The following is a 15,615-nucleotide window of genomic DNA, read 5'->3' as shown; positions in this document are numbered from 1 at the left end:
AATGTGGTGCTCCGAGCAGCCGCACTGACCCTCCACCCCCACCCCTTTGTCTTCCCACGTGAGGTCCCATCTGCTGGGCCTCAGAGGTGACTCTTGTCTGGTGCCACCAGGCTGCAGTCCTGTGCCCCGTGGTAGATGCAGAAATCTGGGGGGGCACATGCCACACCAATGCATCACCTATGCCCATAAACCCTCTACCCCACACACCTATGCCATCCTCATAAACTTACCTGCAGAGAGCTGCCAGAGCTGGTCTCCCACAGGAGGCTACAGTCTGGGAAGGGGCAGCGGGTTGGGAGTGACGGGCACCAGTAGGGATGCAGGGCTGTGCGTTGGGAGTGAGGCGCACTAGCAGGTCTGGGCAAAGTGGGGGCTGTGGGTTTGGCAACAGCTTATCAAGGCTTCCCAGTGCCACACAGGAGCAGGGAGTAGGGGCAGCCGCAGTTGGACCTGCATCCTGGTGAGCAAAGGAGGCAAGGGGAGCTCTGATTTTCTATGATAAGAAAACCAAAATCAAACACCAAAAAACATATATATGTATGTATGTATATATATATGTGTGGGTGTATGCACATATATACATACATACATATATATGTATATTTAGAATTTATTTTATTAGAATGATTGAGAAGCTGGTAGGCTTCCAACTTGTTTTAAAATTGTAAGTATATCAATAAAACATTGTGTTCAACTGATACCTATATATATAGTAGCTTTTCATCTTAACTGCAGAAAAATGTGGACTTGCGGTTTTTTTAATCAGAGAATGCTGGGTTTTTAACAGGAAATTTTGGACTTTTTATCAGAGAAAACCAGGATCCCTGCTGATAACTTGGTTTGGAAATAAATGGAGTTTGTAGACACAGAAACCAAAGCATATTTATCTTGAGAGTCCAGATCCTGCACCTTAAGTCCATGGGAGCTTTGCATACGATTTCACTGATCAAGATCCAGAATGGGTGCATCTCAAAACCATTTAACTAACTGCATATATTGGACTTGATTGCTGGCAGATGGGAAGCGCTGTTTTTAGTGTTATTGGGGCATAAGAGGAAGGCATTCCACCTGGTGAAGAGCTCTAAAGAGATGCATACTTGTATCTTAACACCTGGTGGCCAGATTCTGCTCTTGGATTCATCAGTATTAATCGGGAGAAATTCCACCCAAGTCTTTAGGCTTGTAGAGGTGTAAAATCTCCATAAATGAGAAGAGAACCAGATCCTGGGAGTTTTAAGAAAGTGGATTTGTTTAGATAATTGTGAGCGAGTGTTCTCATGAAAGCACTTGGGGACTGTTGACTTTAATTAGGCTACAGCTGGTCCTGTTTTAGTTCTAGCACATACCTGCTTTCTGCAGTTGGGGCCTGACTCTGATTTTAGTTGTCAGTATGAGTTGAGGGTAGCTCTTCTGAATTGACAGAATTTCTGCCAGTGCATAATTGTAATATTTTCACCAAGCACTGCAGTGTTCTCCTTGTACTCAATAGGAGAGTGAATACAATTCTTTGCTTTGATTTGCAAGGTAAAAGCTTAGTTACACTATCATTTTTCTTGCTCTCTTTGGAGGACAAAGGACAAAACTCCCATTGATTTTATTGTGGGCAAGATTTTACCCTAGCTAGCTTCTTCAATTCCAATGTCATTTATACTCTACCTGTACAGGAGGGCTGGACAGAGGCATGGGTGAATCAGACAGCCGCCCGGGGCCTGGACAGAAAGGGGGCCCAAAAATGATAATTTTTTGATTATTATCATTATCTCTGGCGAAGGGGGCCCAATACTAAAAGTTCACTTAGAGCTGCCATGAGTCTAGGTATAGTGTTGCTATACGGGGCAGCCTGTTCTTGACAGCAGTGCAAGTAAAGACCAGGAACAGAAGTCAGAGCACGCGAGACTCTGGGGAAACACAGGAATTTTTAGGTCAGCTCGCAGAGGCAGTGAGGGCTAAGGATGTGGTCATCATGGGGGACCTGAACTTCCCAGACATCTGCTGGGAAGAGCAGTCAGCCAAGTCTGATCGCTCACGTCGGTTCTTAGCCAGAGTGCAGGACCTCCATCTAACCCAGGAGGTGCACAGCCCCACCGGGGAGACGCCTTGTTGGACCTGGTGCTGGCCACGGGTGATGACCTGGTGAGGGGGCTGCGGGTGATGGGCCACCTGGGAGACAGTGATCATCGCTTGCTGGAATTCACCATCCAGCGTAAGGTGGCAAAGGGCTGCAGCAAGGCAACAGCCCTAGACTTTAGGAGGGCTGACTTCAACAAGCTAAGGAGGATCGTTGGGGAAGCGCTGAGGACCCAGAGGGGAAGGGAACCAGATGTCGAAGGTGAGTGGTTGCTCCTTAAGGAGACGATCCTCCATGCCCAAAGGGAGGTAATCCCAACAAGGGTCAAAGGGAGCAGGAGGGCACATAAACCCCCATGGCTCACTAGGAGCATCCCGGAATGTCTCCTTGCTAAAAGGGAGGCATACACCCAATGGAGGGATGGGGTCATCACCAAGAAGGACTATGTTACAGTCGCCCGAGGATGTAGGGGGGCAGTCAGGAAGGCCAAGGCAGAGATGGAGATAGGACTAGCTTCCCGGATTAAGGACAATAAGAAGTCCTTCTTCAAATACATAGGGGGTAAAAAGAGGGTCCCGGGTAATGTGGGGCCCCTGCAGGACACGATGGGCAACTTAGTCGTCACACCTGACGACAAAGCTAACATATTTAACGATTTCTTTGCCTCTGTCTTCCTAAGTAGGGACCAGTTCAGCCACCTCCCTGCTGGGCCCCCCTCGGGCCCCGGGAGAGACACGCCTGGGCCAGGGGTTAGCGAGGAGTTAGTTAGGGTACTTCTGGAGAGGCTGGACGTGTTCAAGTCTGCTGGTCCGGACAATCTTCACCCTAGGGTTCTACAGGAACTGGCCGAGGTCATTGCGGGACCCCTGGCGCGGCTCTGTGAGCACTCGTGGTGCTCTGGTGAGGTGCCGGAGGACTGGAAGAGGGCCAATGTGGTCCCTATCTTTAAAAAGGGAAAAAAAGAGGACCCGGGAAATTACAGGCCAGTTAGCCTTACCTCAATCCCGGGTAAGCTCTTTGAAAAAATTATCCTGGCACACATCCAGGAGGGCCTTGCGGGGGAATGCATGCTCAGGGGCAACCAACATGGGTTCATCAGTGGCAGGTCTTGTCAGACCAACCTGGTGGTCTTTTACGATCAGGTCACCAAATCATTAGACGCAGGGGTTGCTGTGGATGTAGTCTTTCTGGACTTCCGGAAGGCTTTCGACACTGTCTCTCACCCTGTCCTCATCAAAAAGCTGGGAGACTGTGGTGTCGATGCCCACACAGTCAAATGGGTCGCCAACTGGTTGGAGGGCCGCACCCAGAGGGTGGTAGTGGATGGGTTCTTCTCGACCTGGAAGGACGTGGGCAGTGGGGTTCTGCAGGGCTCGGTCCTCGGGCCCGCACTGTTCAACATCTTCATCAGCAACTTGGCTGAGGGGGTAGAAAGCACCCTGTTCAAGTTTGCTGATGACACTAAGATGTGGGGGGATGTGGGTGCACTAGAAGGGTGCAATAGGCTACAAGCTGACCTTGACAGGTTGCAACGGTGGGCGGATGAGAATAGGATGGGGTTTAACACTGATAAGTGCAAGGTGTTGCACATGGGGAGGAAGAACCGGCACCACATTTACAGGTTGGGGAACTCCCCTCTTGCCAGCACGGAGACGGAAAAGGATCTTGGAGTCGTCATTGACTCCACGATGAACATGGGCCGGCAGTGTGGGGAGGCAGTCAAGAAGGCCAACCGTACCCTGTCATGCATCCACAGATGCATCTCGAGCAGGTCCAGGGAGGTGATCCTCCCCCTCTATGCGGCACTGGTCAGGCCGCAGCTGGAGTACTGCGTCCAGTTCTGGGCGCCACACTTCAAGAGGGACGTGGACGATATGGAAAGAGTTCAGAGGAGGGCCACTCGTATGATCAGGGGTCAGCAGGGCAGGCCTTATGAGGAGAGGCTACGGGACCTGAACCTGTTTAGCCTCCACAAGAGAAGGTTAAGGGGGGACCTTGTGGCCTGCTACAAACTGGTCAGGGGGGATCAGCAGGTATTGGGGGAGTCCCTGTTCCCCCGTGCGCTGCCAGGAGTGACCAGGAATAACGGTCACAAGCTGGCGGAGGGTAAGTTTAGATTAGATATTAGGAGGCGCTACTTCACAGTCAGGGCGGCTAGGGCCTGGAACCGGCTTCCAGGGGAAGTGGTGCAGGCTCCTAGCCTGGGGATTTTTAAAAGGAAGTTAGATGAGCACCTTGCCGGGGTCATCTGACCCCGGTGCTCTTTCCTGCCAAGGCAGGGGGTCGGACTAGATGATCTACCTAGGTCCCTTCCGACCCTAGCTACTATGAAACTATGAAACATGGAAGGGACACTCCAGATGTCATGACAACAGTTAAGTCAGAGGAAAGAAAAACTGTAGTTGTTACAATTATTGGAAGTTTAGGTGGACAGAAACAGGCTGGACTCTGCTGCAGAATTCACACTTGGCACAACGTCTGACCCTCCTTCCTCTGTGCAGCTCAAAGCCATGGTGCTGGCTCTCTCCTGCGGAGGATTGGGGTATATTATGCAAGTATTCTGTTGTTCATTATAGAGCCTTGACACAACACATCCCAGATTGCATCAAACAGATATTTTATTTGAGTAACAAATTTGATCAAAGTCATCAAACTTACTTTACAAAGTAGAGATTCTCAGGTCCTTTTCTTAAGAAGAAGTTTTTCTGGGTTAAATTTTAATAAGGTAAAAAAAATACAAATCTAACAGTTGTCAGAATTTATTAAATATGCCTTGTTTTCTCCAGATTCACCCACAACTTCATTTTAATGCAGCATCCTTGACATGTTTCATTTGTGACAACAAAGTAGTAGAATAACTCAATTCCATACATAATTTATTGAAATTTTTGAACTGTGCATTCCTGGCATCATTTTCATGCATAATTGAGTTTACTTGAATTTGATTTATTCTGAATTAGGAAGCTCTCATTGGATCCTGGGTCCAGACTTACAAATGCTTTAATCGCTCAGGAAGGAGTCAGTCAAGGATTCTTATCATTTCTTTTTATTTTAATTTGCCTAATTTTTATGAAAACAAAAATAAATCATCAGGGGCTTTTTAAGTACGTGCAGATTTTTCACATTCTCAGTATTTTCCTACCATCTCTTAAATTTCCGAATTCCTTTGATAGCATTTGTAGCTGCCCCTCGTCCACTGTCAGGGCTTGTGTGTGTGCCAGCCTGTGTATATACATACATCATCAAGGAGACATTGGAAAGCAGAAATCTTTTACATAACAAGACTCTTTAAAAACTCTGCCTGGGTGATTTATGAACATGACATTATTTGTAAAGTTATTTGTTTTCAAGACTTTTTGTTGGATTTTCTTTGCTTCACAGTGGGTGAAGAACAGTGCCTCTACAGACCTTCCTTTCCTCTTTAATATCCACATGACAAGGTATTTAGCAGAATTTGCAGATTTCATTGGAACAACAGGCTGTGCCATGAGCACTTGGGTTCATGGCTCAGGCTGTCAACCCATGTGCCTTAGCACTCACACCACCACAGCCCCCACTTATATAGACAACTCTGAAGAAACGTGTGCAAACTTATTTTGTGAAACTCCTTTATGTAGGATGCTGCTGGTGGAAACCATGTACTGCATTTCCAGGATGAAATCCTGGCTCTGCTAAAGTCAGTAGCAAAATGCAGTAGCAGAATTTAGGTGCAGTAGTAGTGGAGACAGGTTTTGCCCCACGTGTCTTGACTGTCCTGGATTTCCTGCACATTTCTAGCCATCCCTTTTGGTTTCCTGAAGGAATCATGCACCGCATTATCTGTAAGCATGATTTGGCAACTGCACCTCTTCCCTCTCCCAGGAACAGGAAAGATTAGGCATCGTTCCTCAGCCCCTGCACCTCATCATCATTTGCACCAGTGCACAATGGGCATAAAGCAAGTCACTGAAATGCTGGTGCAATGGGACGTTGTACGGATATGCTGCAGCATTATATACCACCTTTGTACTAATTTTGCAGTGGCAGAGATGACTGCACTATGTTCAGAGCAAAAAGGTGAATTGGGCCCATTGTGACTCCCTTTGTGATGATACACCTCAGTGGACACATCTACACGAGATGCTTAATGCTTACTGCCCAGTTAGCTCTGCAGTAAAGCCTCAGTATCTACACACATGGCCCTATTAGGCGATAGGAAACTAATTAACTCTGCTGCGGGTTAGTACTTGTAAATCTGGGTACTATTCCGCGGTGGACTTCCTTACTGTGTAGCAATGCACTTGTAGACACTGATGGGGCTGGCTGGGGCCCAAAGGTCTGCATCTTTATTGCCCAACATCATCTACAGTCATTTTCGCCACTAGGATGTGAATGAAAATCCTACCCAATCAAAACAGGAGTATTTAATAATAATGCACAACACAGCGTAGAGGACAATTGAGAACCGGGGCTTCAGGAAATCAGAGAAACGTAGGACTAGAAGGGACTTCCTGAACAAGCAAGACCAGTCACTTGTATTCACAGGCAGCCATTTGTCCAAAAGCGTCCTTAGGAACATCCTCTCCAGCCCCTCTCCCATATCACAGTCATAAAACACATTCTGGAAACCCCTACCACATGCCACAGGAAGGTAGGAAGAGAAACAAGGGAGCCATCATTGTCTTGGTCACTCAAAAGCAGGGATGACGTTAGAAAGGGGATAGGCTCCACACTACAAAGGAAGTTCATGGCCATGGCAAAAGTTCAGTGCTTTTGAGAAATTCAGGAAAAACCATACCCAGAAGCTGAACAATACATTTAATAGGGCTAAAAAATCCTTTCTGGCCTCTGCAGTGCCCAGCAGAAGCCCCGAAGCCTCCCTCAACACGTGCAAGTGACCCACAAAGAGACCCAGTTTCTTTCAATCCTCATACGGGGAAACCAAACCCTCAACAACACGTACCTCATGCTCTTATTACTATTGCAAGAAGACCCCTGTCCTACTAAACTACCCCTTCCATCTGCCTCTTAAGATCCATCTCAAAATAAGTCAGGCTCCTTGATCTCACTACTTTGTTTGGCAAACCATTCTGGAAAATGTTTTCCTAATTTCCAGTCTCAATTCCAGTATAAAATGTTCAGGATCAGTATATATCAGTTCTCCTTTAACTTAATAGCACTTCTCCTTCTCTGCTGTTCCCCCCTTCATTTCTTCTTAATGATTAAGTACCTGTTTCATGGTGCTGCAGTACACAACACTCTCCACCTTAATGGTGAATTCCAGGGTACCCTTATAGAGGTAGCTGATTCACAGCAGGAAGAGCTTATATTGCCTTTCACCATTTTGCGAAGAGAGAAAGGAAAAAAATGACCCTGCATGACGGGATGTCAGTGGTGGGGTTTGCCTTTCCATTTATGTTAAAGAGCCCCCAGTGTAGCCATGTAAGAACAACTGTAACTTCACACCATCCCTTCTACTTAAATGATTTCATTTTATGAAGTAGATAATTAGCAAGGCACATTTCATCCAGCTTCAATCAACTGGCAGGCACAGCTTTAAAGCAGAGGGGAGCTGAGCAAGAGTTATCACTTTAACTATCAGTCTTCTAAGATTTTTTATCACCCAACCTCTTTTCAGCCTAATTTTCATTCACATCAACATTATAATCCAGCCTTTCAATGGACAAGTGGAAAGGAGGAAAGCCCACACAATGCAGGTTTGCATTTCAGCAAAACATTTCCAAAAAACCTGTGCTAATAAACAGTGGCCTTAGACCCAGTGTCACCAAAGAATGAATGCAAGACAAATCTGAGCATTATTATGAGGATAGCAATTTGGAGCTTCATTACAGTTATATCGTGTCAGCATTTCTATGGGGTGTCTCTTTTTTCCTTCTCTTTATAACTTGCCCTTAAACGCTGCCTCTACTCTGAAACTCAGAACATCAGCACTCAGCTCAGAGCATTTTTTCACTGCATAAAGTCTGGAATCCACATCAGCTTCTGAATGAGAAAAGCATATTTATTGACACAGCATAAAGTGCAGCCCTGCTCTAATAACTAAATATGAAAAAATAGCATCTTCTTAATAGAGCTGCTCTCTGTCATGACTGTTTGCTTGAATGCTAAAAATAAGCTGTTACTGTTTTTCACTTGTCTTGGCCCTGCAAAAACCAACATAGCTAAAAGAATGCATCTTATCTTATTCCTAGCTGTGCATCAACGTTAAGTGTACAGGGACTGGCCAGGTAGGGTAAACGTAATCAGGCTAGCATTGAGCTATCTAGCTTGGGTTGCAGTAGCATTCTGATTGTGGTAGCTTGCAGATCAGTGCAAAGTGAAAACCCTACACGGGTAAGCCCATGATGAGCTTTCTGCTGTCAGGGCTTCACAGCTACCCGTGCCAATTACTTTTGCAATATAGCTTCAAAGCTTTTGGTGTTTTGGAAATTAAAATGTTAAAATCCTTACAACCTTTAATGTGGTGTTTATTAAAGGTACACACCACCATGCTGCACAGCTAAGAGTTTTCAGAGCAGTTCAGAATTATTAGAACAAAGAATTCCTTAAAATTTGTCTTTGTCTTTAACAATCAGAGATGCCAGGTGTTGAACATCTGCACATCTGGCTCTGGGGTATCGGAGACAGATTTACAAATGCAGATAGATTAGCTGCCTAATTCCCATTGAAAGTCAATGAGTTTGGTCCCTAACTCACTTAAGCCTTTCAGTAAATCCTACTAGATGCCTACCTGCTCTTTAGGTGCCTAAGCACCTCTGTAAATCTGATCATGTGGCCCCACTTCTCAATACACTCCTTTATCTGCTATCTGGCAGCTCCCTTCTAGTGATAGATTGTTCTAAACCCCAGATCTCAGCAGCCCAGTTGGGCCTGCCCAATTTTAAATGACATGGAAGCACAAATAATGCAAGTCCTCAGTCTAGAAATATTATTCCCAGAATCTAAGTCTGCCCTTAAGGCTAAGTACAGACAGTCAAAAAGACAGAGGCTGAATTGATTCAGTCTTTGAAGGTTAGTCTAAGCCACAAAGATTGAACCAATAAGCAAATGAACAGACATTCACTTTTGATTCAGGAAATGCAGTGGCTCAAGACAGAAGCTGGGGGGCACTAGAGCAGAACTCACTGGCACAAAGCCAGCATAGGCTGTGTGTTCGCTTTCTCTTCCTGCCACCCCCAAGGTCTCTGGGATTTGCAGTCCACAATCACAGCAGCAGGACTGAAGGGTTGCTCATCACTTCCTCTTCCTGCTTCCAGGTGCCTCTGGGATTTGCAGTCCACAGTCACAGCCAGCACTAAGCAGGTGGGACAGAGCAGCTTCACACTCAGGGGAAGGGAAGTTTAACTCTCCTCCCTGGCCCTAGACCTCAGCAGGGGTTTGCTTGTGAGGACCAATGAGCCAATTAGTGAGGCCAGTCAGCCAGCCCTCACTGCTCCAGCTAGGGACCAGAGGGGTGGGGCAAGACCAGCCCTGCTCTCTGGAGCAGACAGCCCAGGGCTGCAAAATGCTGGGGGACTGTGATTTAACTTGAACCAGGAAGGGGCTGTGACAGAAGATGCATAAACCAGTTTGACCCAAGTCAGTTAAGTGTGATACTACATTCAACCAGGTTTATCTTAAACTAGCTTCAGACATTTTGAAACTGGTTTATGTGCACTGAACTTCCATTCTTTTACAGGTTTAAACCAGTTTGTGATCACTTAAATCGGTTTATGTATAATGTCTGTCCCTAGCCTGAATGTGCATGCCCCGGGGCATCATTTAGACTCTGAGCTTCTCCCTGCTGTGTTCACAGAGAACAAATTCCCATTCCGGTAAATAGGAGTTTTGTCTGCTTAAGAAAGAATGTAATCGGCCCCACAGAATAACTCAAAAACTCATAGGTCACTTATGTAGTAGCATGAACTGTAAAGCTAGCATCCTGTTTAAAACCATGTACAAATCCTCAGGGAATCATTCTGTAAGAAATTATTTTAGTTATACCTGGTTGGCTATGCAGATAATGCCAGCCATATATACTGGGCCAGATATTCAGGCTGGCCCAGCCATATACACTTGGCAAAGGACTGGAGGAGAAGGATAGATAATTCTCCACCATTTTTGTTCTGATGCTGGGCCAGCTGTGGTCTTCTGTGACTGTTGGTGTTACTTAGACCTACAGAAAGTCTGTTCCACTTAAACCACCAGGAAGGGTCCTTTGAGCTAAGTACAGGTAGTCTAAAACCCCAACGCTGAATCAATTCAAACTTTGCAGGTTAGTTTAAACTGTGTAGATTGAACCAATAAGCAAGGGAACAGACATTCTTTTTTTATTCCAGATATGCAGCCACATGCCTGTAGTAGCTTAGGCCAGAAGCCAGGGGGGTGCTACAGCAAGCCTCCTAGGCTGGCTGGAGCAGACCACTTGGATCAAAGCTAGCCCTCCCACCCTACAAGGGGAGGTTTGCAGGGGGAGGTGAAAAGCATCCTGGGAGATTGTGAGTTAACTTGAATCTGGAGGGGATCTGGGACAGAAATTTAATAAACTGATTCAGACTAAATCAGTTCAGTCTGGGTGCCTGTACATGAGCGCAGAGGCTGCTCTGATGTGCTGTAATTAAAGCATGTTGCAGCAGACTCCATTAATCAAGTCTGCTGGAGCATGGTAATTACCGAGCTCCAGCAGCCTCCCGCTTCTTGTGCACCAGAGTCCCCACACTTAAAAACGGTGGCAGGGGCGCTTAAACTAAAGCTCGACCGAGATGCTGCAGCCCTTCACTTTAATTACAGCAGCTCTTGGAGCCATTCTAATCAAAGGGCCACCCTTCTCACCCCCAGAGCATGTGTAAAAGGGCCTGCTGATACTACATCCATCCAGGTTTATTTTAAATCAGTTTTGGCCATTTTGAAAGTGGTTTATGTACTCTGAACTTGTGTTCTGTGACAGATTTGAACTGGTTTCTGTTCACTTATACCAGTTTATGTGCAAGTCGTTTGTCCCTAGCCTTGAAGACCAGCTGAGGCCAGTCAATAGGACTATTGCAAAGTACAGGCCAATACAGCTGAGCTGCCAGCTGCCCCTTCTGCCTGGAGGCCTTGAATAAAGTTGGCTCCCCTGACTTTATACCATTAGGCAATTCCCCTGTCTGTGCACACAGCTGTTTTCCAGGTGCCTTGCATTGCCAGAGCAGCACAAAGGAACTTGCTGGGCAGGCAGGAATCTGGTCTATGCTTTTATAAAATAGTCTAATTAATTGATTTACTCTTTTCCCCAGGTCTCAGAACATTGCTCTTGATTTTGCATTCATTACAGGACAGTTGCTCTTTATTTCCATACTTGAAGCACACTCTTACACCCTCTCTCTTTGTATAGCAGTGGGAATAATTGATTTTTCCATCACCAAAAAGAGTTTTAAAAAATTCACCATTCATCAAACAGAACCATGCAGCTGTGCAACTTTTTGATGGGCTTCTCTCCCACCATAAAAGGAAAACATGGAACTAAGTTTCTCCAAGGGTATTGTAGGATTTTGCACAGCACAGTTCATTGAAATGCAGACAAATATTTTGCAGACAAGGTTCTTTGTGTAGATATAATATCTTTTATTAGACCAACTAAATGGCTGGAAAAATTGTTCTTTGGAAGCTTTTGGGCACAAACACCATTCTTCAGGCAGAGGGAGTTTGCTAGTGTATTGTGTGCTCCCTGGGCAGAATAGAAGACAACATGCAAAATGAAGGTCTGAAAATGCAAATGCATAGCAGTGGGGATCAGAGGGAATGGGGGACAATAGGTGTGAGACAGGTAGGTAGGAGGGAGCAGGAATGTTGATCTAGTGATAGGATGTAGTTGGTAAAATGCAGACAAGTTACCTGGGGTTATCAGAAGGCAGGCAGGTTATAATGTACCATAAACCCAATGTCTATATTTAGTCCATGATTTTTTCTATCCCGTAGATTTAGGAAGTGAAGTTTGTATGTTCATGTGCAAAAGGTATTTTGTAAATTCTCTTGAGGATTGGAGAGAGAGTGGTAATCTTGTGGGAAATACGTGTACCCACAGGTAACTGGGGATTTTTTATCTTTGATAGATTTTTGGTGTGTTTATTCTGGTACACAGTGGTTGTTTGGTTTCTCCTTCATACTTTCCATCAGGGTACCTGGTGCACTGGCTCAGATGCGTTACAGTTCTGGAGGTGCACCTGTAAGATCCAGGGATGGGGATGGTTCCGCACTGATGGGTGCAGTTATTGTGGAAGTGGTGATGTGTTGGCAGGTTTTGTATTTTTTGTCCTGGCATGGTCTGGATCCACTCGGTGTGCTCTAGGTCATAGGATATTTGCTTCTGGTGATAGGGTTGGCAAGGTTTGGTGCTTGTTTGAAGGCTAGGATGTGTGATTTTGGGAAGATCTCTTTAAGAACTGGGTCTCCTTCTAATATGGGCTGCAGTTGTTTGAGGAGTCTCTGTATAGGTTCCAGGGAAGGATGGTATGTCATAACTAATAGGGTGCAAGTCGCGGGGATTTTCTTTTTGTACTGTGACAGTTCTTCATGTGGTATTTGGGTAGCTCTTAGAAAAGTATGATCTACCTCTCTAGAGCACTGTCCTTATTGGGTGAAAGCCCTTTCGAGATTGGAGGTTTTCTCTTCAATGCAAATCTGGTGGTATTGGAGGGCTTGGGTGTATATTACAGTGTTTTTGGTGTGTTTAGGAGGGCTTGGGTGTATATTACAGTGTTTTTGGTGTGTTTAGGATGATTGCTGGTTCTGTGTAGATACGTATGCTTGTCTGTGGGTTTCTTGAAAATGGTGGTGTGTATTTTACCATTCTGGATATTGATCACAGTATCTAAAAATGAAATGTTGGTGCTGGAGTATACGAGAGAGTCTGATGGAGGCATGATGGTTATTGAATTTGTGATGGAAATAAAATCAGAGACTACAGGTTTTTTGTCCAGATGCTGAAGATGTCATCTATATATTTTAGATATAGCAGGGCTTTGATGGTGCAGTTCTTGAGGAATTCTTCTTGCAGGTGGGCCATGAAAAGGTTGGCATATTGTGGGGCCGTTTTGGTACCCATAGCTAGGCCCATGGTCTGGACAAAGTGTTGGTTACTGAAAGTGAAGTTGTGTGTGAGGATGAAGTGTGCAATTTCAGTAATATCTTTAGGTCTGTACTCTGAGTTGTAATTTTGCTCTTGAAGATGTACAAGGCAGACTTGGATGCCATCCTGGTATTGCTGGGGAGGTGGTCTATGTTTCTAAAGTTTTTGTAGAAAGTCTGTTGCATCTGGGACAAAACTCAGTCTTTGGGTGACGAGAGGTTTTAGGATGGATTTGATGAAACCTGATATTTCCTCAGTTGGGGTTTCATATTTGGATATTATAGGTCTGCCTGGGTTTCCTTTTTTGTGGATTTTAGGGAGCATGTAAAAAGTCCCTGGATTGGGTAGTGGGGGGAGGGGGAAGTAAAGCTTTTTAGTTTTTCTTGTAGTTCAGATGTGATGTGATGGTGGTTTTGAGTTTTAAGGTGAAAAGAGGAGTTGGATCTTCCTCTAGTTTTTCATAGTAGGTGGTGGCAGTTATCTGTTGGCTTCTTTTATGTAGTCTTTATGTTTAAAGATAACTACATCTCTTCCTTTATCTGCTGGCTTTATTGCTATTTGGTGGTTGGTATTTTGGAGTTCTTTGATTCACTGTATTTTGAGATGTTTTGCTCTATTGTAGCTCTGATCTCAGAAGCAAGTGATCACACAGTGGGATCAATTCCCACATTGTCCAGAAAGCTTTTTGTTTTCCTTTTAATTTAATTATGATTTGGTATTTCTGATCCACAACTGGTAGAAATGGAGAGGGAGCTAGAGCAAGGTTTGCACAGGACAAATGCAAATGTGGTCTGAAGTGAGGCATGTACATTGTGAGTTGTTATCGATGGCATATGGGGATGACACATTCAGGACAGGTTGCCATTTAATGCAGCCAGAAGCCTGACCTTCAAATCATGCTGGATGGCCTTCCCTGATTATATTACGGTCTGTACTCACTCCCACCTGGTCCAGTGGTATTGTTCCTGCTCACTTGGCATTGTGACACACCCACCTGATTGCAAGTGCTGTTTAGAGATGCATTAAGACAGACAGCTGCTGCAGTGACCCACTCCCTTGAGGAAAGGTACTCCTCTGTCTTGCAATGAGACCCCAATGTTGCATACATCTCTATGCTTGCTCACATCTATTATGCTAAAGCAGAATACCTCAACAGAGACAGCTATGGAGAAGAGGACTGTGAGAGATCAGTGGCCACATATAGCTATATGAACTATATAGCATTTATCATAAAGAGCACAATGTCACTCTGACATCTTATTCCCCTCACTTTCCTATTCAAAACAGTGAGGTAGACAACAGCATCCAGGACAGTCCAATACAGCAAGGGGCTGGAGGAGGGTTAAGGTGACACTGCTTTTCCTCTATACATAAAAATGCACTTTCCTCTTGCATTGCATAGCCGTATTCAGAGTTCAGGGATCTAGGGCCCTCTTTATCTCTTCCTGATATGCTAAATCTGGGAAATCTTTCTCCCCCACTTGCCTGCAGGGAAATTAATATGTTTTGATGGTGAAATTAAACCTAATTTTTTCTCAATTCTCCTCCCCCTGGGAAGGACAGGCGAGTCTGTTTTGTGCCAAAGCCAGCAAATTCTCAGGATGATTTTGCAAGGCTGTTGTGAAGTGTTTTCATTAACAGCTTGATCCAGTTCACATTAATATCAATAGAAAGACTCCCATTGACTTCAGTGGGAGCTGGCCCACACCCTGGGCAGTCCTGAAAGCCAGTCATCAGCAGTGGAGTTTGTAACAAGCCACTAGATCCTCCCTCAGCCTTCTCTTCTGGAGGCTGAACAGGTTCAGGTCCCATCACCTCTCCTCGTGGGGCCTGCCCTGCTGTCCCCTGATCATACGAGTGGCCTCCTCTGGACTCTCTCCATGTTGTCCACATCCCTCCTGAAGTGCGGCGCCCAGAACTGAATGCAGTACTCCAGTGCCACATAGAGGGGGAGGATCACCTCCCTGGACCTGCTCAAGATGCATCTATGGATGCACGACAAGGTGCAGTTGGCCTTCCTAACTGCGTCCCCACACTGCCGGCCCATGTTCATCTTGGAGTCAATGATGACTCCAAGATCCTTTTCTGCCTCTGCACTGATAGAAGGGAGTTCCCCAGCCTGTAGGTATGGTGCCGGTTGTTCCTCCCCAGGTGCAGCACCTCACACTTGTCAGTGTTAAATCCCATCCTGTTCTCATCCGCCCACCCATGTAACCTGTCTAGGTCCGATGGTAGCCTATTGCTCCCTTCTAGAGTGCCCCACATCCCCCCACATCTTAGTGTCATCAGCAAATTTGAACAGGGTGCTTTTTACCCCCTCAGCCAAGTCGCTGATGAAGATGTTGAGCAGTGCAGGCCCGAGGACCGAGCCCTGGGGGACCCCACTGCCCACATCCCTCCAGGCTGAAAATGAGCCATCCACCACCACTCTCTGGGTGTGGCCCTCCAGCCAGTTGGCAAC

This window comes from Crocodylus siamensis, chromosome 6 (genome assembly GCF_052110815.1).
Source record: "Crocodylus siamensis isolate JL-2025a chromosome 6, ASM5211081v1, whole genome shotgun sequence".
Lineage (NCBI taxonomy): Eukaryota > Metazoa > Chordata > Crocodylia > Crocodylidae > Crocodylus > Crocodylus siamensis.
This window is presented reverse-complemented; position numbering follows the sequence as displayed.